The sequence below is a fragment of the Triturus cristatus genome, chromosome 5_1 (assembly GCF_964204655.1).
Source record: "Triturus cristatus chromosome 5_1, aTriCri1.1, whole genome shotgun sequence".
Classification (NCBI taxonomy): domain Eukaryota; kingdom Metazoa; phylum Chordata; class Amphibia; order Caudata; family Salamandridae; genus Triturus; species Triturus cristatus.
In genome coordinates this window covers 628,026,428-628,045,839 of record NC_140587.1, presented here as the reverse complement: position 1 = coordinate 628,045,839, position 19,412 = coordinate 628,026,428, and positions in this window count along the sequence as shown.

The window sequence follows — 19,412 nt, the reverse complement described above, 5'->3', positions numbered from 1 at the left end:
GCCAGCCTATCTTAAATCCAGTGGCAAAGTGAGCAAGGGACCCACTTCTGGGCATACCCTGCCAACTTAGGGCGAACAAAGCGATACCAAAGGGGATTATGGACGGAGCGTTTGAGCAAATCAAACACTCACCCCCAGTCAACTGATCTGGGTTTAATCCATCATCATTCTTTAGCTCACTCCACCACCCCAGTTCAGACATGGCCATATGCAAATCAGTCTGACCCTGTGCCTCATGGGAACAGTCCAGCCCGATCTGCCAAGCCATGTCTTCCTCGGACCGGAAACAAGCATCCTGGGACCGGTCCTAGGATGCTTGGTTCCAGTCCAGGGAAGACCTGGCTTGGCAGTTCGGGCTGGACTGTTCCCATGAGGCACAGGGTCAAGACTGATTTGCATATGGCTGGGTTCTAACTGGAATGGCATGGTGAGCAAAAAAACAATGGATTAAGACCCAGATCTCTGTACTGGGGTGAATGTATGACATTGTTCTTCATTCTGTCCATCAACTGTCGTTTTTGCATTTGTCACCCTGAGTGGGACGGGTATGCTCAGACGTGAGTCCCGTGTTCTCCATGCCACTGGAATCAAGCTATCCTGGCTGAAGAGGGGTGAAACCCCGAAACCGGTCCTAGGATGCTTGGTTCCAGTCCAGGGAGGACCTGGCTTGGCAGTTTGGGCTGGACTGTTCCCATGAGGCACAGGGTCAAGACTGATTCGCATATGGTGGGTTCAAACTGGAATGGCATGGTGAGCAAAAAAATGATGGATTTAGGCCCAGATCGCTGTACTGGGGTGAATGTATGACATTGTTCTGCATTCTGTCCATCAACTGTTGTTTTTGCATTTGTCACCCCGAGTGGGACGGGTATGCTCAGACGTGAGTCCCGTGCTCTCCATGCCACTGGAATCAAGCTATCCTGGCTGAAGAGGGGTGAAACCCCGAAACCGGTCCTAGGATGCTTGGTTCAGGTCCAGGGAGGAACTGGCTTGACAGTTCGGGCTGGACTGTTCCCATGAGGCACAGGGTCAAGACTGCTTTGCATATGGCTGGGTTCAAACTGGAATGGCATGGTGAGCAAAAAAACTATGGATTTAGGCCCGATCTCTGTACTGGGGTGAATGTATGACATTGTTCTGCATTCTTTCCCTCAACTGTTGTTTTTGCATTTGTTTTTCCAATCTAATTTGCCTAAGCTTTATTTACTGTAGATATTTTTGGATGCTTTTTGTGTGTCAGCAGGCCTAGCTATGAGAGGGGTTGCTATTTAATTCTCTAAAAATTTGCCATGGGAGTTTGAACAAATTCGTAGGGATCCACAGGGGAGATGGCTATGGGTTACGGATGACGCCTCAGGGCTGGTTAAAATCAGTGAGCACTTGAGAGGGGCCCCCGCTCATATTATTATCGGGGGAGACTTTAATTATATACAGGATCTAAAGAAGGATACCTCAAATAAAAACAAAAAACAATTGAAACCGAATACAAAAGATTTTTTGAGGTTATCAGGCAGGATTACCAACTAATAGATCCCTGGCAAAAAGTCAATATTGAGAAAGACAGCTCCACTTTTCACTCGTGCAGATACCAGACAGCAGCTCAAATCGATTTCTTTCTAACAGCAAGATCCCTTCTTGTTCTAAAGGCAGATATTGGGATCAACCCCTTCTCCGACCATTCTTATTTTGGGCTGGAACTCAAGATTGGCGAAGCGAGAAGGGAGCGACCCAGGTGGCAGCTGGATCGCCTCCTTCTCCAAGATCAAAAATAGGTCGATAGTTTTAGAGAATGGATCTCAGAGTATTTTAAGATCAATGAGGAGACGGCTGGACCCTTTGCGGTTTGGGGGGTTTCTAAGGCCGTGATCCGAGGTCAGATTACTTCCTTTTCGGCCGCTCGGTCAAGAGCTCGTTGGGCCAAAATAGCTGAACTCCAGGGGGTGGTGGAAAGGGCACAGGCTCAGAGGACTCTGTCATGTCCACATCAACTAGATAGTGCTAGAAAGGGCCTGAGAGACGTTTTTGTTTTGGAATAGATTAGCAGCTCCCGATCCTACCAACAAAAGGTATACGAAGATAGTCAGATGGTGGGCAACCTGCTAGCTACCTCTCCCAAAACTAAACAAGAAGCAGCTTTAGTTTCGATGGTTATCAACCCCAAGACCAGATTAGAGGCAACAAACAGTGATGAGATTTCACAGATCTTTTTGGAACATTTCCAGCAGCTCTACACCACGGAATATCCGGTGGGGGAAGACACGATACGGGAGTATTTCGATAATGTAAATCTTCCTAGACTATCTGATGTTCTGTTAGACCAGCTAAATTCAGATTTAGAAAGTACATAGATTTGGCAGCCATAAAATTAAAAGCTGGAGCCAAAGCGTGTTGGAGGATGGGTTTCCAATAGAATTTTATAAAGCTTTCTCAGAAGAATTGATCCCACCTTTGACAAAACGTTTAAACTATATCCCTCGTTTTTGAAGGAGGCAATTGTTGATTGCTTTGTAAAAAAGGACAAGAACCCAAAGGATGTTAATTCTTATAGGCCCATTAGCCTCCTCAATTCAGATTACAAGATTTTAATGAAGGTGTGGGCCCAGCGTTTTTTATCGGCCGCACAGGCAATAATCCACAAAGATCAGGCTGGCTTTACAGCAGGAAGATCTATGGCTGCAAATACCGAATTTCAAACACAGGCTTTGGATTATTGTAATATCAATTCTATACCGTCCTGTATTATGATGGTCGACGCAGAAAAAGTGTTTGACCTAGTGAACTGGAATACGCTGTTTTTTCAGGAATCCTCCCAGGTTATTCTAATGCTGCGGAACATTTATCAGGGGGCTCAGGCTCAAGTGGTAATCAATACAAAACGGGCTGGTACAGTAAAAATTAATCTGGGGACAAGACAGGGATGTCCGCTCTACCACTGCTTTTTACCTTTTTTATAGGACCTTTAGCCATCAGAATGCGAGGCAATATAGCTATTAAGGCCCCAATTTTGGGTATGGCCAAATTGAAGCTTTTTGCGGACGATATCATTTTATATTTGAAGCCTAATAATGATAATTTGGAAATGGCGACGAGGGAATTTAGTAGTTTCAAATTAGTTGATGGCTTCAAAATAAAACAAAATAAAACTGAAGTTCTCATTCTGAATACAGATTTGAACTTTCTTCCAGCCAACCTCAAGCTACAAGCTGTAAAATCTGATCCAATTAGATACCTGGGGATTTACGTTACCAATCAGTACCAACAGTTATATAATTTGAACTATGTAAGAATGCGAGGTAACATCTAGAAATTGTTAGAGCAGTGGCTTTTACTCCCTCTGACCCTGGTGAGACGAGTATCGCTCATCAAGATGTCCATACTTCCGCTACTCATTTTTCTTTTTATTAATGTACCCATTAAAATTAATATGGTCTTTTTTAAAGAGATGGAAACATTGATCAGGCAGTTTGTCTGGGGGAAAAAGGCACCAAGGGTTAAGCTCCCATCATTACAATTAACAACCCAACAGGGAGGTCTGGCTTTACCGCAGATACGTACTTATTATGATGCTGCTTTTCTAGATTTACTAGCTGGCTTATTGGTCCCGAATGGGCTAAAAGATAATTGTTTTGTGGACAAAATGTTGCACCAGACTTTAATCTTTTTTTAAGGCGACGGGCTCCTCTGGGCTGCATTATTTAAAATTGCGGGAATGTAAGAATCTCGACCTTCAAATTCAATCATGCCACTTGACAACTTGGGAAGGTTATGGGCTAGGAGAGCTAAGATACTTTTTAATTCAGAGTAGGGTAATTACTTGGCAGGAAGTATTGACGAGGAGTATCGCTCAGAGGAAGGCAGCTTTTTAAAAAATATCTACAAATCGTTCATTTCTTAAAAAATCTGAATTTAGTTTTTGATACACCAAATAAATTCGTGATAGCCCTCTTCGGAGTTGGGAATTGGTATAGACTGCTACGAGATCAGGGCCAACTTCCATTGATAGAGAGTCATCTGGAAATGGTGGCTCTCGAAACACAATGTACCTTGTCCAATAATGAGTGGAAGCTATATTTTGGGGTAGGTGTAAGGCCCTGAGAGCAGGCAATTTTAAAATAATGGCCTTCTTATCTAGATTGCTGGCATACTTCACTCCGAAAGCACTAAAAAAAAGGTACCCGGAAGTCGAAGACAGATGCTTTCGATGCCAGGCGGAAGGTGAAAGAGGTTGGCTTCATATCTTTTTTACATGTCCAAAACTGGGGCCTTAATGGGGGGAGATTTTCTCGGCTCTAAATAGGGCACTAAATAGGGCATTTAAAAAGATAATAGTGCCAGAAGCCGAGGTGGCCCTGTTTGGAATTTGCCTCTTTGGTAGCCCGCTCCTTAATTCTCCAGAATTGGAGATCTGGGGAAGTTCTCACCTATGAAAAATGGTTTAATAAAATGAAAAGGATGAGGGCTTTTGAAGAAGCCCATGCGAATCGGGTGGGAGCCTCCAAGAAGTTTAATAAGAACTGGAAGTTTTTTAATAATTTCGAAAATCAGATAGAGGGGTATAGCACTTTAGTCCAGTAGTTTTGCACTTTTGCACTCGCACGTTAGCACTGTGGCACTTTATATCTTTCTTATTCAGCTGTAGATATATATGATAATTCTGTCTTTAGCGGCTTTTCGGTTGCTATTTTGCCATTGGTCGTAGGTCGGAAAGATAAATTAACTGTTTTTACTTCATATTTAAACTCATTGTCGATTCATGCTAATGTTTGTTCTTATGTTATTTCAATGTTCTCGATGCTCTGCTCAATTAAAAAAAAAAAGAGGTTAGCAGAGTGGTGGTCCATATGCTGATCACCTTGTACTTGGACTATGCTAACACACTCTATCTAGGAGTTGTGGAAGGTCTGGTAAAACCCCTTCAAGTGGTACAAAATGCAGCAGCTAGGTTTGTCCTGCCTTTACTTAGGCATAGGTTTGTCCTGCCTTTACATAGGCATTTTTCAATCTTGTCTCTCCACTGGCTTCCCATCAGTAAACGGGTCCTATTCAAAGTCCTGGTCAAACCAGGACAGTGTTTCTCTTGAGCTCTAGTTATCTGGTGAAGAGATTGGTCGAGGACCTCCCGTACAGAGCACTGTGTTCTGCTTCTGTCTCACTCCTGTCAGTCTCTCGCTTTAACCATGCACGAAGGGGTGACAAAGCTTTCCCCATTCGTTCTGCCAAAACATGGACTGAGCTCCCACGCGAAATGCGTCTGAGACCATATTTCGAAGAAAACTTTTAAAACTTGCCTTTTCTCTGTGAGACAGTGAGGTCTTGGTTGCTGGGCACGTACTATCGGCCACTTGCATTAGTGCTGGGACACTCCTCGGAGTAGCCACATGCTCTATAAATCTGCCATTTATTCACAGCAGTTTCTTTGTATGCCCCCTGTGGGTGGCTATGTCCAGCTGTGCACAACCTTTGGGTGTTTGTTTAAAGTTTTTGAGTTTGCAGATCCTAGCAAAGAGTTGTTAAGGCTGACAGAGATCTGTATTACCACCAGTGAAACGCAGGATTTGCGAACCTATTTCTGAGCCATGAAGCCCTGCAGAAGCTCCAACAAGGGGAAATTACCTCTTGCCACGCAGCAACATTTTTGTGGTTTGATATTTGCAGACCTCTTGGTCTGCTATTGAACCACCGAATCCGGTCACTCGGTCCTCAAAACACACAATAAAATATACTTTAATTGTTCTTGGTTGAGTTCCTTTGTGACCCTGCGTCAAGGAGTAAGTGATTATATTTCTGCCCGCTTTGATTCTCTTCAATGTAGTTTTCAATACTTGGGGAAGAAGCCACAAGTCCTTAAAGATGGCTGTAGCAGATTTTTCTCTGCTGCAACTAGCAAATCAAAAATCTTTTGGTCTGCAAATCCAGCTTTGGATTTGCAGACCTGAAATGGCCTTTGAGAGAAAAAAACGTCTGTGTGCAATCAGGTTTGAATATTTGTTTTTAGAGCTTTTTTTTGTTAGCTTCTATCTGAACTACATATTGTTGTGAGAGACTACCACAGGAGCAATCTACTTCTAGGTATTTTGCCATATGAGATTAAATAGAAAGGGCGTCCCAATAAAGAACAATTTTATTGGAGAACTATTGACCCTATTTTATATCAATATGGACACCTGGGATAGTTTATTGGTTCAGAGTGAACAAGGCTACTCTCCCATGGTGTGCTCGATGAGGTTAGTATCCATTTTCACGGGACTTGGCCACTGGATGCCAAGGTGGTTATAGTAACTTTGTCACTGCCCTAGACATCCGCTGGACTTTATACTGGTCTTTCTGTGCCCTTAAAAAGGTTTACAGTGTTGGCGGTGTGACATCGAAATGCACGTTGGCACAAATTGAGTATTATTATATAAATGACCTGCGGGCAACAAAATGAAGTCACAACAGTCTCATGATAAGGATATGTGTACATGATTGGGGATATATAAAGAAATAATATATTGCTGGTTACCAATGGGAAGAGGAGGTTAACATGTATACCTAGGCACAACATCTATACACATGGGCTGGATGTGAACACAATTAGTTTTGGATAATTTAAACAGAAAAATATAAGTTTGCCTTTGGACACTGTTGGTTTACACAGGGCTGAAGGATTGTTTTTATGACATGGTGTATGTGGTATGACTGTATTGGGTTTTTAATGGGGTATGATAGAGCGCAATATAATGAGACAGGGATAAAGCTGGATTGTTTTTTGTATTATGTGATAAACAGTACATAAAATTAGTGCAATTATATGAATGATAAATTATTGAAATCCTGAAAATGGTGATATATATTAATGAATGAAAATATGTTTACATATTGAAGAGTTCTGTTGATTGATGATTTAGTGACTGTGAACTTTTGATGAGGTGGTGTGTTTGTTGGTTATTTTTGCTATTCCCCTGTCCCACTCCTCATTAATTAACAGGGGCCTCCTGGTTTTTGTAATTGGGTATTTTTGACTCTTGGGGTCATGTGCGATTTGCAAACCCAGGATTGCAGATCTTCCCAGATTAATAGTCCGAATATCTCTATATCTTAGCCTCTTCATGCCCAGAATGGTGTGATTTTTAAATGCTAGGTTCTTGAAAATTACAGAACAAATTTACACCAAACGAAGAAAAAGGCACTTCCCTGGGTAAAGTTCTAATTACATGCCAAGTTTTGTGTAATTCTGTTCGGGGTTTGTTTCTACAATGAAGATCAAAGTTCATGTCAGAATTAAAATGGAAAATACTGCTTATTGGACCACCTCATTTAAGGGCGGATTAGGATGTTGGAGGAGTCTTTCCGACCAACGCCCATGGTTTAAAGTCCGACCACCTAATTACAATGTAGGCGGTCGGAGTTTAAACTTGCCGGTCGGACTGACTGGCTACTGACGGGCTCAAGGAGCCCGTCGGGAGGTCAGAGGCTGCACATATTCCCCTATGGACGGCGTTTCTGCCATCAGGATTATGATGTTGGTTTCATGTGGGGCTTTCTGACATGAAAAACCTGTCGGCAAGCGACTTTGAGGGGCCCTAGCAGGGCCCTTATGCCTCTGCAGCCTCCAGTTGGGGGTCTGGGTTCACCTATGGAGTTCCCCCTGTAAATTGGTGCACATGAACAAGCTAAGCATGTTAAGCATATGCCGCATTTTGTAAAAAGTCATTAAACAACCCTAGAGTTATAGACAAATCAAAAATACACATTGGATAATTTCCTGGAAACTACTAAACAGATTTACACCAAAAAAGCAAAGGCGCATCGTTAGGTAAAGTTGTATTTTCATGTAAAATTTGCCGTAATTCTGTTGAGCCATTTTTTTGTGTCTCGATGTACAGCATCTCCTTTGAGATTTAAAATAGGAAATATCACCTTTTGACCCCTTTTTTACGACTTCCAATTGATGGATCTGCATGAAGTGCCATGGACAACGAAAAGTGGAGAAACTTTATATTTGGAAAAGTTTGTGGAGATCTGTTAAACTGCACCAAAGTAATTAAAAATATATATATATTCAATGGAACATCTGACCTAACCAAAATTATCTCTGCCTCTTTAATTTAAAAATTGAGTACATCAAAATTGTCTGTCTTTGCAGGCATGTTTGATAGATGCAAAATTTATAGTACATGTGAGCTTATCCACCAAAGTAGTCACCAAGAAGGCATCTTATAGTAAACAATGTGTTTTCACAACAATCAAACTCAAGAAAACCCTTCTGTCAGATGTGTACAGGGTGTGATTTATAAACTCTCATGAAATGAATTTGTAACCATTAAATGGACTAAACACCAATTTAAAGAGAAAATATTGAGACATGTGCCCTAACTAGAACACGCCTGGAGCTGTGCAGCTGTTTTCCACAAAATCATACTGTCATCTCCGCATAGATTAACTCTGTTGCACTACACTAGAAAATGGGTTATAGAGGGAATCCATGGTTAATTTGTAAAAAAATAAGTGTCGGGTCTCTTGTCACGATGCAGCTTGCACCAGCCCATTTCTCCTGTTAGCGCCGCCTAAAACAGAACCAACTGCTAACCATGAAAGTGGGGAGAGAATGTGGCATAATGGCCAGAGCTGCTGACCTCGGAGCTGGGGAACCCGGTTCGAGCCTCCACATTGGTTCGACATCCTGGGATTTTGGGCAAATCACTCAATCGCCCGTGCCATAAATTAATGTGTCCTTAAGCAGTGCTCGTATAAAGCACCAGTGTTGATAATTATGTGCCGGTGCTGAGCACCGGTAACCACCAGCTCAAATTAAGCACTGGATGGAACTGCTCATGTAACACAGAGTAATGGGTGGCTGCAAGGTTTTTTCCAAAATGTACTGTCTGTAGTTCATTTTCTAACTGGCAATATTATCCCCTTATTATAGTGCTTAATTTATTTACAGCGGTACTTGTTGGGATGGTGGTCACAGGTATTTATTTTTTGGGTATCTGTACTTATTTTTCACATCAGATGTTGACTTTGACAAAACGAGAGAAAGGCATAAGGAAAATTAAAGAGATAGAAGATCAAAAAGAATCTACAAGAAAGAAATGAAGAGACAGGAAGGTTAGGGTGCTGAAAACAAGAGGTATGAGTCGGAACCAGGAAAGAAGATGTAGCCTGATGGCCAGAGCTGCCGACCTTTGAGCTGGGAAACCAGGTTCGAGTCTTGTCTCCTCTCAACAGCCTGTGATTCTGCGCAAATCACTTAATCTCCCTGTGCCTACCTAAAATGAAAGTGTCCTTGTGTAATGTAACTGGTGCCCATGTAAAGTGCTCCAATACCTTGGTGTCGAGTTTCAGCTGTATAAAACAGCAACACAAAAAAAAAGAAATCGATACCAGGTAGCATTGATATTTGTCAACCCTCAACATTTGACTGCGCCCTGGACTGTTATGACCAACTTTGGCCCCTGTGTTTACAGATTACTAAAATAATTACATATACTCTAGAAAGTGAGATATAGTGAAAAGCAGTTGGCAGTACTCTTCTGTGCTTACAGGTCTGGAGAAAAAGTGTTCACGATCCGGCCTGATGCACACGTGTCAGTGTATCCATTTGGTATGAATTGCAGACCACAGTAAACGAGTTCTAGAAGTTAGATACTTTCCAACTATCTATTGGTTTATTATTGGGAAGAGGAGAATGGAGCTTTTCCTTAGGAGTCCCTAGCAAACACTGTGGGTCCCAAATATCAGTTTGGAGGGTAGAGAGAATATCACTGCAGAGTTTAACTGTCTTCTTTGATTAACCATACAGTGCTCTCTTGAAGTTGCACATCTGACCTCCAGTTTTGGGGACACCGAAGAGTGAAACACTGGTAATAAAATATAGTTGCTTGCTTTTAAATGCAACATGGCAGCCATTATGAGGTATTTGCCCCTGGAACAATGTGTGAATTTTGAGTCTTCTCAGAAAGTGTTACACAATAATGGGGTTAAACCCAGAAGCGTCACTAGGACCTGGGTGAAATGTGGTACAATAAGGGGGGGTGGTACCAGTGGCAATGCAATATTAAATGGACATCAACATCACCTGATAAATCAATTATAACCAATTTTTAAACATATTGAAAATATTTATTCACATTGAACATATAATGCCTCATGTTCAAACATAGCACATTTATCACACGGATTTCTGCATAGGTGCCCCAGAAAGGGAAAGGGAGGAATAGGTGCATCAATGTGCAAAAGTGAGGGTGAGTGATGGAGGGAGGGCAGTGAACAGTGTGCATATCAAAAACGCATAAAACAGGCATAACCAGCCTTTACCAAGGCTAAATTATGTACAAGAACAGAATGTCAAAACAGAACACGGTGAATCTATCACTGTTGTCCACTTTCTATACAGAGAACACAGATCTATCAAAGTTTTGTCCCAGGGTTGGTGTAGGCAATTTCACTCCTTACAAGAGGGTGTTCATCAAAACCATAGGAGCACCTGTGGGTAATGGGAAAGGGCCTTAGAGTCCATTTGGGTGATGGGACAAGCTTTAAAGACAACAGATTAAATCCATTAAAAAAGAGAGAGTGGGCAAAATAATTAATTACCCTTGGTCCACCTAGCCGTGCGGTGGATAGAACAAGCTCGGGCCCGAAGTCTCCAAATGCAGAGAAGGATGGATTCTTTATATTATATGCTGAAAAAATGAATTAGGAAAGTATCAGCATAGAAGGCAAAATGTTTGGGGCACAAGGAACAAAAAGTGAAAAGTAAAAAAAAATGTCCCCACTTACTAGACGTCTAAGGCTTAATCCAATGGTTTGGGGGAGATTCGCATGAGTAAATCAAGATGCTCCATCCGTCTGGTTGAATGACTATTCTCCTTTTCTCAGAAAGTGAGCATTGGGACCTGAAAAAGAAGTGGGTGTTACAAAGATGCGGATGTTAGAGTGAGTGGGGTAGGTTTAAGAGACTCTACATACAAATTGCTTCGAAGAGTTTTCATCCTAAAGATGGAACATCCACCAGAGGTACCAGCTTGCATGGCAACAGCTGGACAGACTGATAAGTGTGAGCAATAAAAATTAGAGCAATAGGTTTGGAAACAAGAAACATGATCACCCATTGTCTAAACGTGGTTTGAAGTCATACTTTTCACCTAGTCACTTTTTAGGCTTTTGGTTCCTAAAAAGTAATGTTACACTTAGTACTCTTTAGTCATCAACCACAGCGCTCTGGACAAGAGGTTGAATCTGATTGTGTAATATTAAAAAAAATATAAAGGATATATACGTTTCAAACAATATCTGACTTTCTTTCAAGCAGGATTCAGCGATCTAAACCTACTAATTTCAAACTATGGCGTATAAAGCCAATTAAAATTATGAAACCAAAAGTGAACTTTTAAAATAGAACAAACCAAAATCAAGCTGAATAAAAATAATGGGATGTTCTTTCCATCTAATATTTAAAAACGTAAAGTTTGCCTTTACACAGTGAGGCAATAGGTGACATTTGAAAGCTTTGATTGCAGACATACCCCGGACTAACATCTAGGTTCTTCCTTGCTTTCTAATTCTACTGATACAATGTCTTTACAAGGCCTAGAATATACTCAAATGTGTCATGAATGGATGGCATTACCACCCTTCTCATACTATATAATTATTTAGTTGCAGAGTTTCATAACACAGAAACATCATCACTTAGAGGGCACTTCAGAATGTTAGGCAAGAGCAATGAAATAAAAAAGAAACTAGGAATATGGATTCCAGTTGGATGTGAGACATCCATATCCAGTTTTCCCCAGCAACTGCTCTTGAGTTTAATTAGTTTAGTGCCTGCATAAAAAGCATGTGTGAAAACAAGATATTATCTATATTTATAGGTTCAACTTATCACTTCCCTGCAATATAAGAGCCGGTTTCATGAATTATAGTATTGTACTTTGGGGGTCACCTGTTCAATGCTTCCCTCCTAGCTGATCTCTCTATGGTCAAATTGCATATCTCATGAACATATCATATTATGTCAGAAATATTTCATCCACTACAAATCTCATTGGACCTTCATATTAAAGGTGAGACATTACCCTAGAAAGAAACTCTGGGTTTGTTCTGTTTATAAAACATTATACAGTTGTGGGAAATATCAGGAAGTAAGAAGGGCTGTATTAGTTTGTTTATCACTTATGCTATCCAATAAAATTATTTTGCGTATGGGTGACAGCTGTTGAAAGAGAGAGAGAACTCCAGAGTCTGTCCTCTTATATTTGGCTGCTAATTTTGCATTTACTCCAAAAGCCATGGCAATGTTCATATTTGGGATACCACCCACAAATACACACCTTACTGAACTGGGCTATTAGTCTTTCTCTTGAAGAGTTAGTGCTACAATGCATTGCCTATGCTTGACTTGAGATACAATATTGCTGGTGTATTCAACAAGCAATCAACACACCACAGGAGGCCAGCTCCTTTTTCAGAAAATGACACCAGGGTTTATTTAGAGTTTGGCGATGTAAGGTATCCACCAAATATTGGCAGATGTTCCATCCACCCTAGAATGATTGTACATGGCCATATTTTAAATAGGGTGGACAGGACTTCCACCAATTTCTAGCAGAGTTCCTGCATTAACAAACACGAAATAACCCACAAGGTGTAGGGCATGAGTTGGCATTGGGAAATCAAAATTTGGAAAAAGATAATGTTGTGCTCTACTTGAAGCCCAACAGTTCAATCCTTTCACTTCAAGGCTTCAGAAAGTTGTAAAATATTTTTCTTGCAATATCCCACACTTAAGTTGTTAAACATTTTTCGTCCTGACTACACTCAAGTGCTGACACCTAGGGCTGTAATATTAATTTTTCTCAACGAGCTTCAATGACAAAATGGTCAGCCCCCAAATATAACTGCATCTGTGTTCATCTTGCTGGGACATACAAAAAAACCTATCAGGAGTCTCTCTGAAAAGTATTGTACAATATTTACTAAAAAATGTCTTTCATTTTTTAATGGATTTGCCCTTAGCTTACTGTGTGGCATGCTTTTGGGCGCTACGCCAAAATTATATTAGCATTTGCATAATTTCCTGTCCACATTTCCTTTACCACAGTAAAAAAAAGCTAAATCAGCTCTACATAGAAGATGAAAATTGATAGCTTTTTTAGATTGGGGAGTAAGACAAGTGAAAAAATAATATTAGGAACTACCTAATTTAAGTGCAGTTAACGTATTTGACTTTGACTTTGAATATATTTGATGAACTTTTGGTAACAATCAAATAGCTCTACACATATCATTCTACAAGACAACTTGAACATATTCTGATTAAGCTGCTATAGGCCAAGGATAGGTCTGTTACATAAACTTTGGATTGTTGGTACTGACAAAGCGACATGGACACAGATCCATTGGGAACAGTGGGGTCTTACCAAGGTATTTCAAAAGGCATTCCCTGATTTATATTTCTATAAATGGGACTTTAATAAAGAGATCCATTGGATGCATGGGTACCCATTCCAGCCAACCCCAAAGACACACAATTTCACGTTTTTGATTTATATGTAGAATTTTTATACTTCTCACAACTTTATACTTCCACTACTTTTCTTTCGGGAGAGCACGGGAGCGCGCAAAAAAAGCAGCAGACAGCGGCAAGCGAACCTGAGGGAGCTAGGAACCGTGAACAGAAAAACGAATAGAGAAGCGCGAGGCACAAGCCGAACCCAGAACCCAGAACCGCAGACAGTTGTGGGATCCGCAGGAGCCGTGGGAGCTGCAGGGAGCCGCAGGAGCCGAGTAGAGCTGGGAGGAGCGGGGAGGAGCAGTGAGTGGAGTGAGTGGAGCCACATGGGGGTGATAGCAAACTGAGTGGCACCAGTTGGGTCGGTGCAGGCCATGGAGCTCCAGTGTGCCCTACTCCTGCCTCACACACCTCCTGCTCTGCATGCATGTGCATGTGCTCTCCGCTCCACGTCACCTTGGTTGGCATCTGTTCCAGTGAGCTCCAGTGTGCTCCAGTGTGCCCTGTGTGTCCTGCCCCTGCCCCTGCTCTCAGGTCGTGAGGAACTGCTGAGAGCTGTGAGGAGCCGCAGGGAGCTGCGTGGTGCTGAGTGGTGCAGGGAGGGCTGAGTAGAGCCAAGTGGCATTGTGATCTCTGCCCCACACCAGCCTACACCACTCTGTGCCCACTGTGAAACACCACGGGAGTGAGGGTTGAACAGCCCCGGACCCGGACCTGCAGCACGCAAGCAGTACGCAAGCAAGCACCATCAGCGCTACAGCGTTACAGTGCCAGCTAGGAGCCGGGAGGACTCTGTGTAAGTACAGTCAGCTGCTCACGTCATCGTCCTTGCAATAGCCCCAGCAGTAGCAGCAAGAGCTACTGGGACCACCGGTGACAGAACAAACAGCCCTAAAAAAAAAGCAGACAATCTTAATTTCCATGAAACTAGACCAGACCGAAACTAATTGAACGGATCAATCGCCCCTCCACGCCACTGCCCTTCCACCAGCAGCTGACAGACCCAACAGACCCGTCCTGACCTGCCCTAGGAGGGTTTTTGGCAAACGCAACGCAACGGGGAAGGCGTGAGAAAGCAGGGCCTTTCTCAGAGGACCAAGATTACCTCAACCATGAGGTCGGGTAGGAAAAGGGGGCAGCCCGCTGTTACTGTGCGTAAAGCCAAACAAAATGGAAATTCAAAACCAAGTACAGTAACTCTGGTGACGGCCACTGAAGTAGGGGAAGAAGTGGAAGACCCCAGTAATCTAGCACAAAACCCTGGAAGCCATCGACTTCACTTGTATCAACCAAAAATGTAATCAAAATTCCAATTTCTAAAGGACCCAGCGTCGTCTATATTCTCTTCCAGTGGCAACATTCTGGGCCTTCAAGATCCACTCCACCCACTCTTCCCCATACTGCCATCGACCACACCAGTCACAGAACAAACTACAGTGGGAATCCTAGCGGCCAAACCGGTGGTCTCTCCACTAACATAAGAAAAAATCTGGAAACATAAAACAAACAGCCCATCTATTTCTCAAGAGGGGTGGAGGAGGTGGAAACTCGTGCTGAGGAGTATGTTATTCATCAATCCTTGCCTACCCCCACCGCAATCTGCAACGCCATAACAGTTTCAATCGACCTAAAAAAGCGGAAGGAGGCACAAAACTTACAAGAGCCTATAACAATGAATGACAAGGCCAGAAACATAGGGCAGGTGGACTCGATTGGACACAATTTTAATTTTTCACCCGAACAACTCTCGAAAGCCTTGCCTCAAAAAGAACACCACAAACCCCTACTCGTGCTGCCACAACATCGAGAGGCCACCAAACCGGCCCAACCTTCTCCAGGAGCGGAAACAGGGGGTGCCCAAGATATCCCCAAAGAGTGTTTCGAAACTTCCTCAGATTCTCCGGTCTCCAGGGGAGGTGGGCAGGACCCCATCTCCTACCTAGGATCACAGGAGTGGGCAAACCTAATAGCGTCCTATGCATTGGACACTCCTGGAAAACATCTTCCGCCTACAGCCTAGATTAATATAATCAAGGCAACGACCAAGAAACAGCGATTAACAACCCAATTTCACAAAAAAGTCCTCCAACTCCTCCTTTGACCCCAGGCTCACCAAATCGAACCGGCAATCAGGCATCGAATACATGGGACATCTTATTAAATACAATGTAACGAATGGTTGACGTTTTACACTACCAGTTAGACAAAATGGACCTGCAGCTGACACTTTTAGACACTCTGGCCCTCTTTGTGGGGGTCATAGACGACAAACTAGGTCAACTAAACCTTTTAATCAGCAGAGCTCAAAACTTAACTGCAGCTGTGGTCCTATAATTGACAAACTATTGTCACTCCCCTCAATTGTTTCCACTCTTTCAGAAGGTCTGCCAATGGGCCCACATCAAGACAAACTAAGGGCAAACTCAAAAAAGCTGTACCCAAAGAGGCACCAAAGAGGGACTCTACTGCCCCAAAAAACTCACTAACTTCACCATGGAATATCCCTTGGGACCAATCTGTGGAAAAAACCCTCCAGTCAACCAAACCAGGAGCTCAGCCATTACTATCTTCACCCCAGAATACGAATCGAAAGGACCCTTCGACATCTTGAACAGAGGGAATATTCTTCAACTCCTAGCCATAATACCTACACCAAAAGGCATACGCTCTACTGATCTTCTTTCAATAGAATTTGTAAAGCTGGACAAAGCAAATGGAATGGAATCCACCAAAGCCACCTGGAGTAGTGACCGAATTGCAAACAAAGTCTTGGAAGAACAGGAAACCTTTAAAGCCTGAGGGATACAAACCACGGTGTTTCACAAAAAAGGATACCCATTCCCTTTACTTGATATAGCAAGAGAAGGACCAACCCGCAAATGCAATAACATTTTGTCCGTACTTAGGGGTGCACGAGGGCGGTCACCACAAAAAGAACAGACATTAAACATACAAACCAATACAACAGCTAACATCGCAGTCGCTCTTGCTCCCTTTCGGATCACCAGAAATATCAATACATCTGGTCGCCCACAGTGACAGAGATACACAATGAGACATTGTGGAAATCAAGGTGTATTACCCCTGAGGATATGCTCATGGAATATTAACGGGAAAAACAACAAGGCCACTGATGCTGAATTTCTAGACTACTTAAAAACTTTCAACATCATTCTACTGCAGGAAAGATGGCAAGAGGTGCCTCTGCAAATAGAGGGATATATCTGTTTCCACACTCCCGCTCTAAGGAATAGCAACTATGGCCGTCTATCAGGCGGCCTGGCCACTTACATCAAAATAACACAAATTCATAGCGCAGTGGAATTATCGCCTGTATTCCCAGCTGTAAACAGCACAAAAGTTCAACTAAGCCTCACTGGAAAAAAGGAGGAGGTACTAATAATAATAAACATATACATAAAGCCAAAACAGAAAAAACAGGACTAAAAAAAATGGATTGAACACCTTTATCAATTGATGAGTATGCATACCACTCCAAACTTCATTCTGTCAGGAGACTTCAATCAGCACATATTAGATACCGCCTCAAATGAAGACATCCAAGTCCAGTCATTTTATTGGAAGATTCCAATCCAATCACACAGCGGCCACGGAAGAACATCCAAGGGCACTACTGAGCTGTTAGAAGATCTGGAGAACTTTGGACTAAGGGCACTAAATGGCAGATTTGTACATGATTCCCCACCGGCCGCCTTATTCCTCTCAGGCCATGTAACCTCTACAATTGACTACACCTTAGTGTCACTCCCATTCTTCCAACACATAAAAGGCTACTGTCTAGGGGACGAAGGGGACAGTGACCATCGGCCGCAGGAAATCTTAATTTATGAACTACCAGATAAATCAATCCCTAATCCAGCTGGAACGTATGCATGCCACACAATAAGCCTTAAAAGAATCAAATCAACCATAGCAAACTCCAGGGAGGTGCTCCTGGCAGCAAAACAACAACTAAATGAGCTTAGCCATTTCACTGGAAATCACAAATACATGTGGGAAACGTTTACGTCCACGTTTTCAAATTCTTACTCATCCGTAGCCCGACACTTCCTGCTCAATGATCCAACAATTGCAGGGAAGGCCACGAGCGCACAAAGGTCAACTCTGAAAAACCTAAAAAAAGTCATAAATAAATCACTAAGGATTTTGAGGTTATGCCCAGGGGACACAGACCTACTTCTGCAGCTCTGAAAGAGCAAGGCCGAACTCAGGAAACTTAAATGGGACATAAGAAAAACACACAAAAATGAACTCTGGGCCCAACTCCATTACGACTCCAAAGGAAACAACAGTGCACGTTTCTGGGCAACGATAAACAAATTCACATGGCGGGTTAACAAAATACATAACAGAAAACAACTGGACATCCTTTTAGAACGTCACTTCAATCAACATGCACCAGGACTTAATATTAGCAAGGATGACCAATCAGCACCCCAACTACAAACTGTGATGACCGACGAGGCCGTGATAATTGAAATCGACGCCGTCATGATCAGGGAACAAATACATAAAGGGAGGAAAGAAGGAGCACCCGAGCCAAACGGGATTCCACCAGCTCTTTTTAAACAAGACCCAGAATACTGGTCAGAAACCCTAGCTCCAATCTTTTGCTCTGTTAGACAGTCTGGGTGTCTGCCCGCATCATAGAAGGACTCTGTCATCTCACCAATTTATAAAGCGTGGACAAAACCCTACCAAAAAACTACAGTCTAATTGCATTACTGGACGTAGAGGCAAAATATTTTGCGGGGAATCTACTTACAGAGCTGCAAGAATGGGCAACAGAGCAAAACATAATTTCCCCTAGCCAAACGAGGTTCTGTAGAGAGACAGGTACAACAACTAACCTTCTAGCAATGTCACTAATCATCGACAAAGCATTTTTAACCAAACAATCTCTCTATTTCTGTTTTGTGGATTTCAAGGCGGCGTTCGACAATGTCAACCGAGCTAACCTTTGGAGGAAATTGGTGCTCAGGGGGGTTCCCTCGTCCCTCTTAATGGAAAAAAGCGGTCCCACGTTTGGTCGCTCGGAAAAACTGCAATCACGAACTGCAATGTGTATAAGTACTTAGGTGTCATGTTTGACAAAGGGGGCCAATTCGCGAACCAGCTTAAGACCATCAAGAGGAAAGGAATGGCGATTGCGGCAACGCTAAGGATTCTTGAAATAAAATTGACTGGACCAACATATGCCCCACTTTTTCGTGTTGCGCAAGCAAAAATTCCATCAACAGTAACATACGGCAGCGAGGTACTGAGAGGCAGGGATGCTTCATTGCTGGATACCACCTTGGCAAAGGCATATAGAGTAATGCCAAACCTCCCGCCATATACCTCGCCAGCACAGATTCGCCTAGAGCTTGGCTTAACAAAGCAACTCCACGCAAGGCGAGGCTCGTACATCAAGTGCTGGCATAAAATCAAGAACTCTGCCAGGAATACATTGAACCACCAGCTCTGGCAGGAACTGTGCACAACATCCACTACGCCAGCTAAAGCATACTTGGATGAATCATTGGCTGCCACAGGACTAGCCTGACTATGGGAAGTACCGACAACGCACTCGCACTTTAAGCACATCGTAAACAAGGTTATTAAGAACATTTCTCTCACAGAAGATAAAGCCGCCTTTGCGCATGGATGACTCTGTGCAGTTACAAATTATTTGGCTCGCAGGCATACTTTGAACTGGGGTACTCTAGGAAGTCTAAAGAAGCCTTTCTAAAACACAGGTTAGGGATCCTGACAGTCATACCTCATCTCCCACCATGGCTGAGAAAGAACTATGGGAACTTGTGCCGGCTATGCGGAGTTGGGAACGAGGACATTGAACACATAATATGCTCCTGCGTCAAACTAAAAGAAGAAAGGGTAGGCCTCCTAAAAA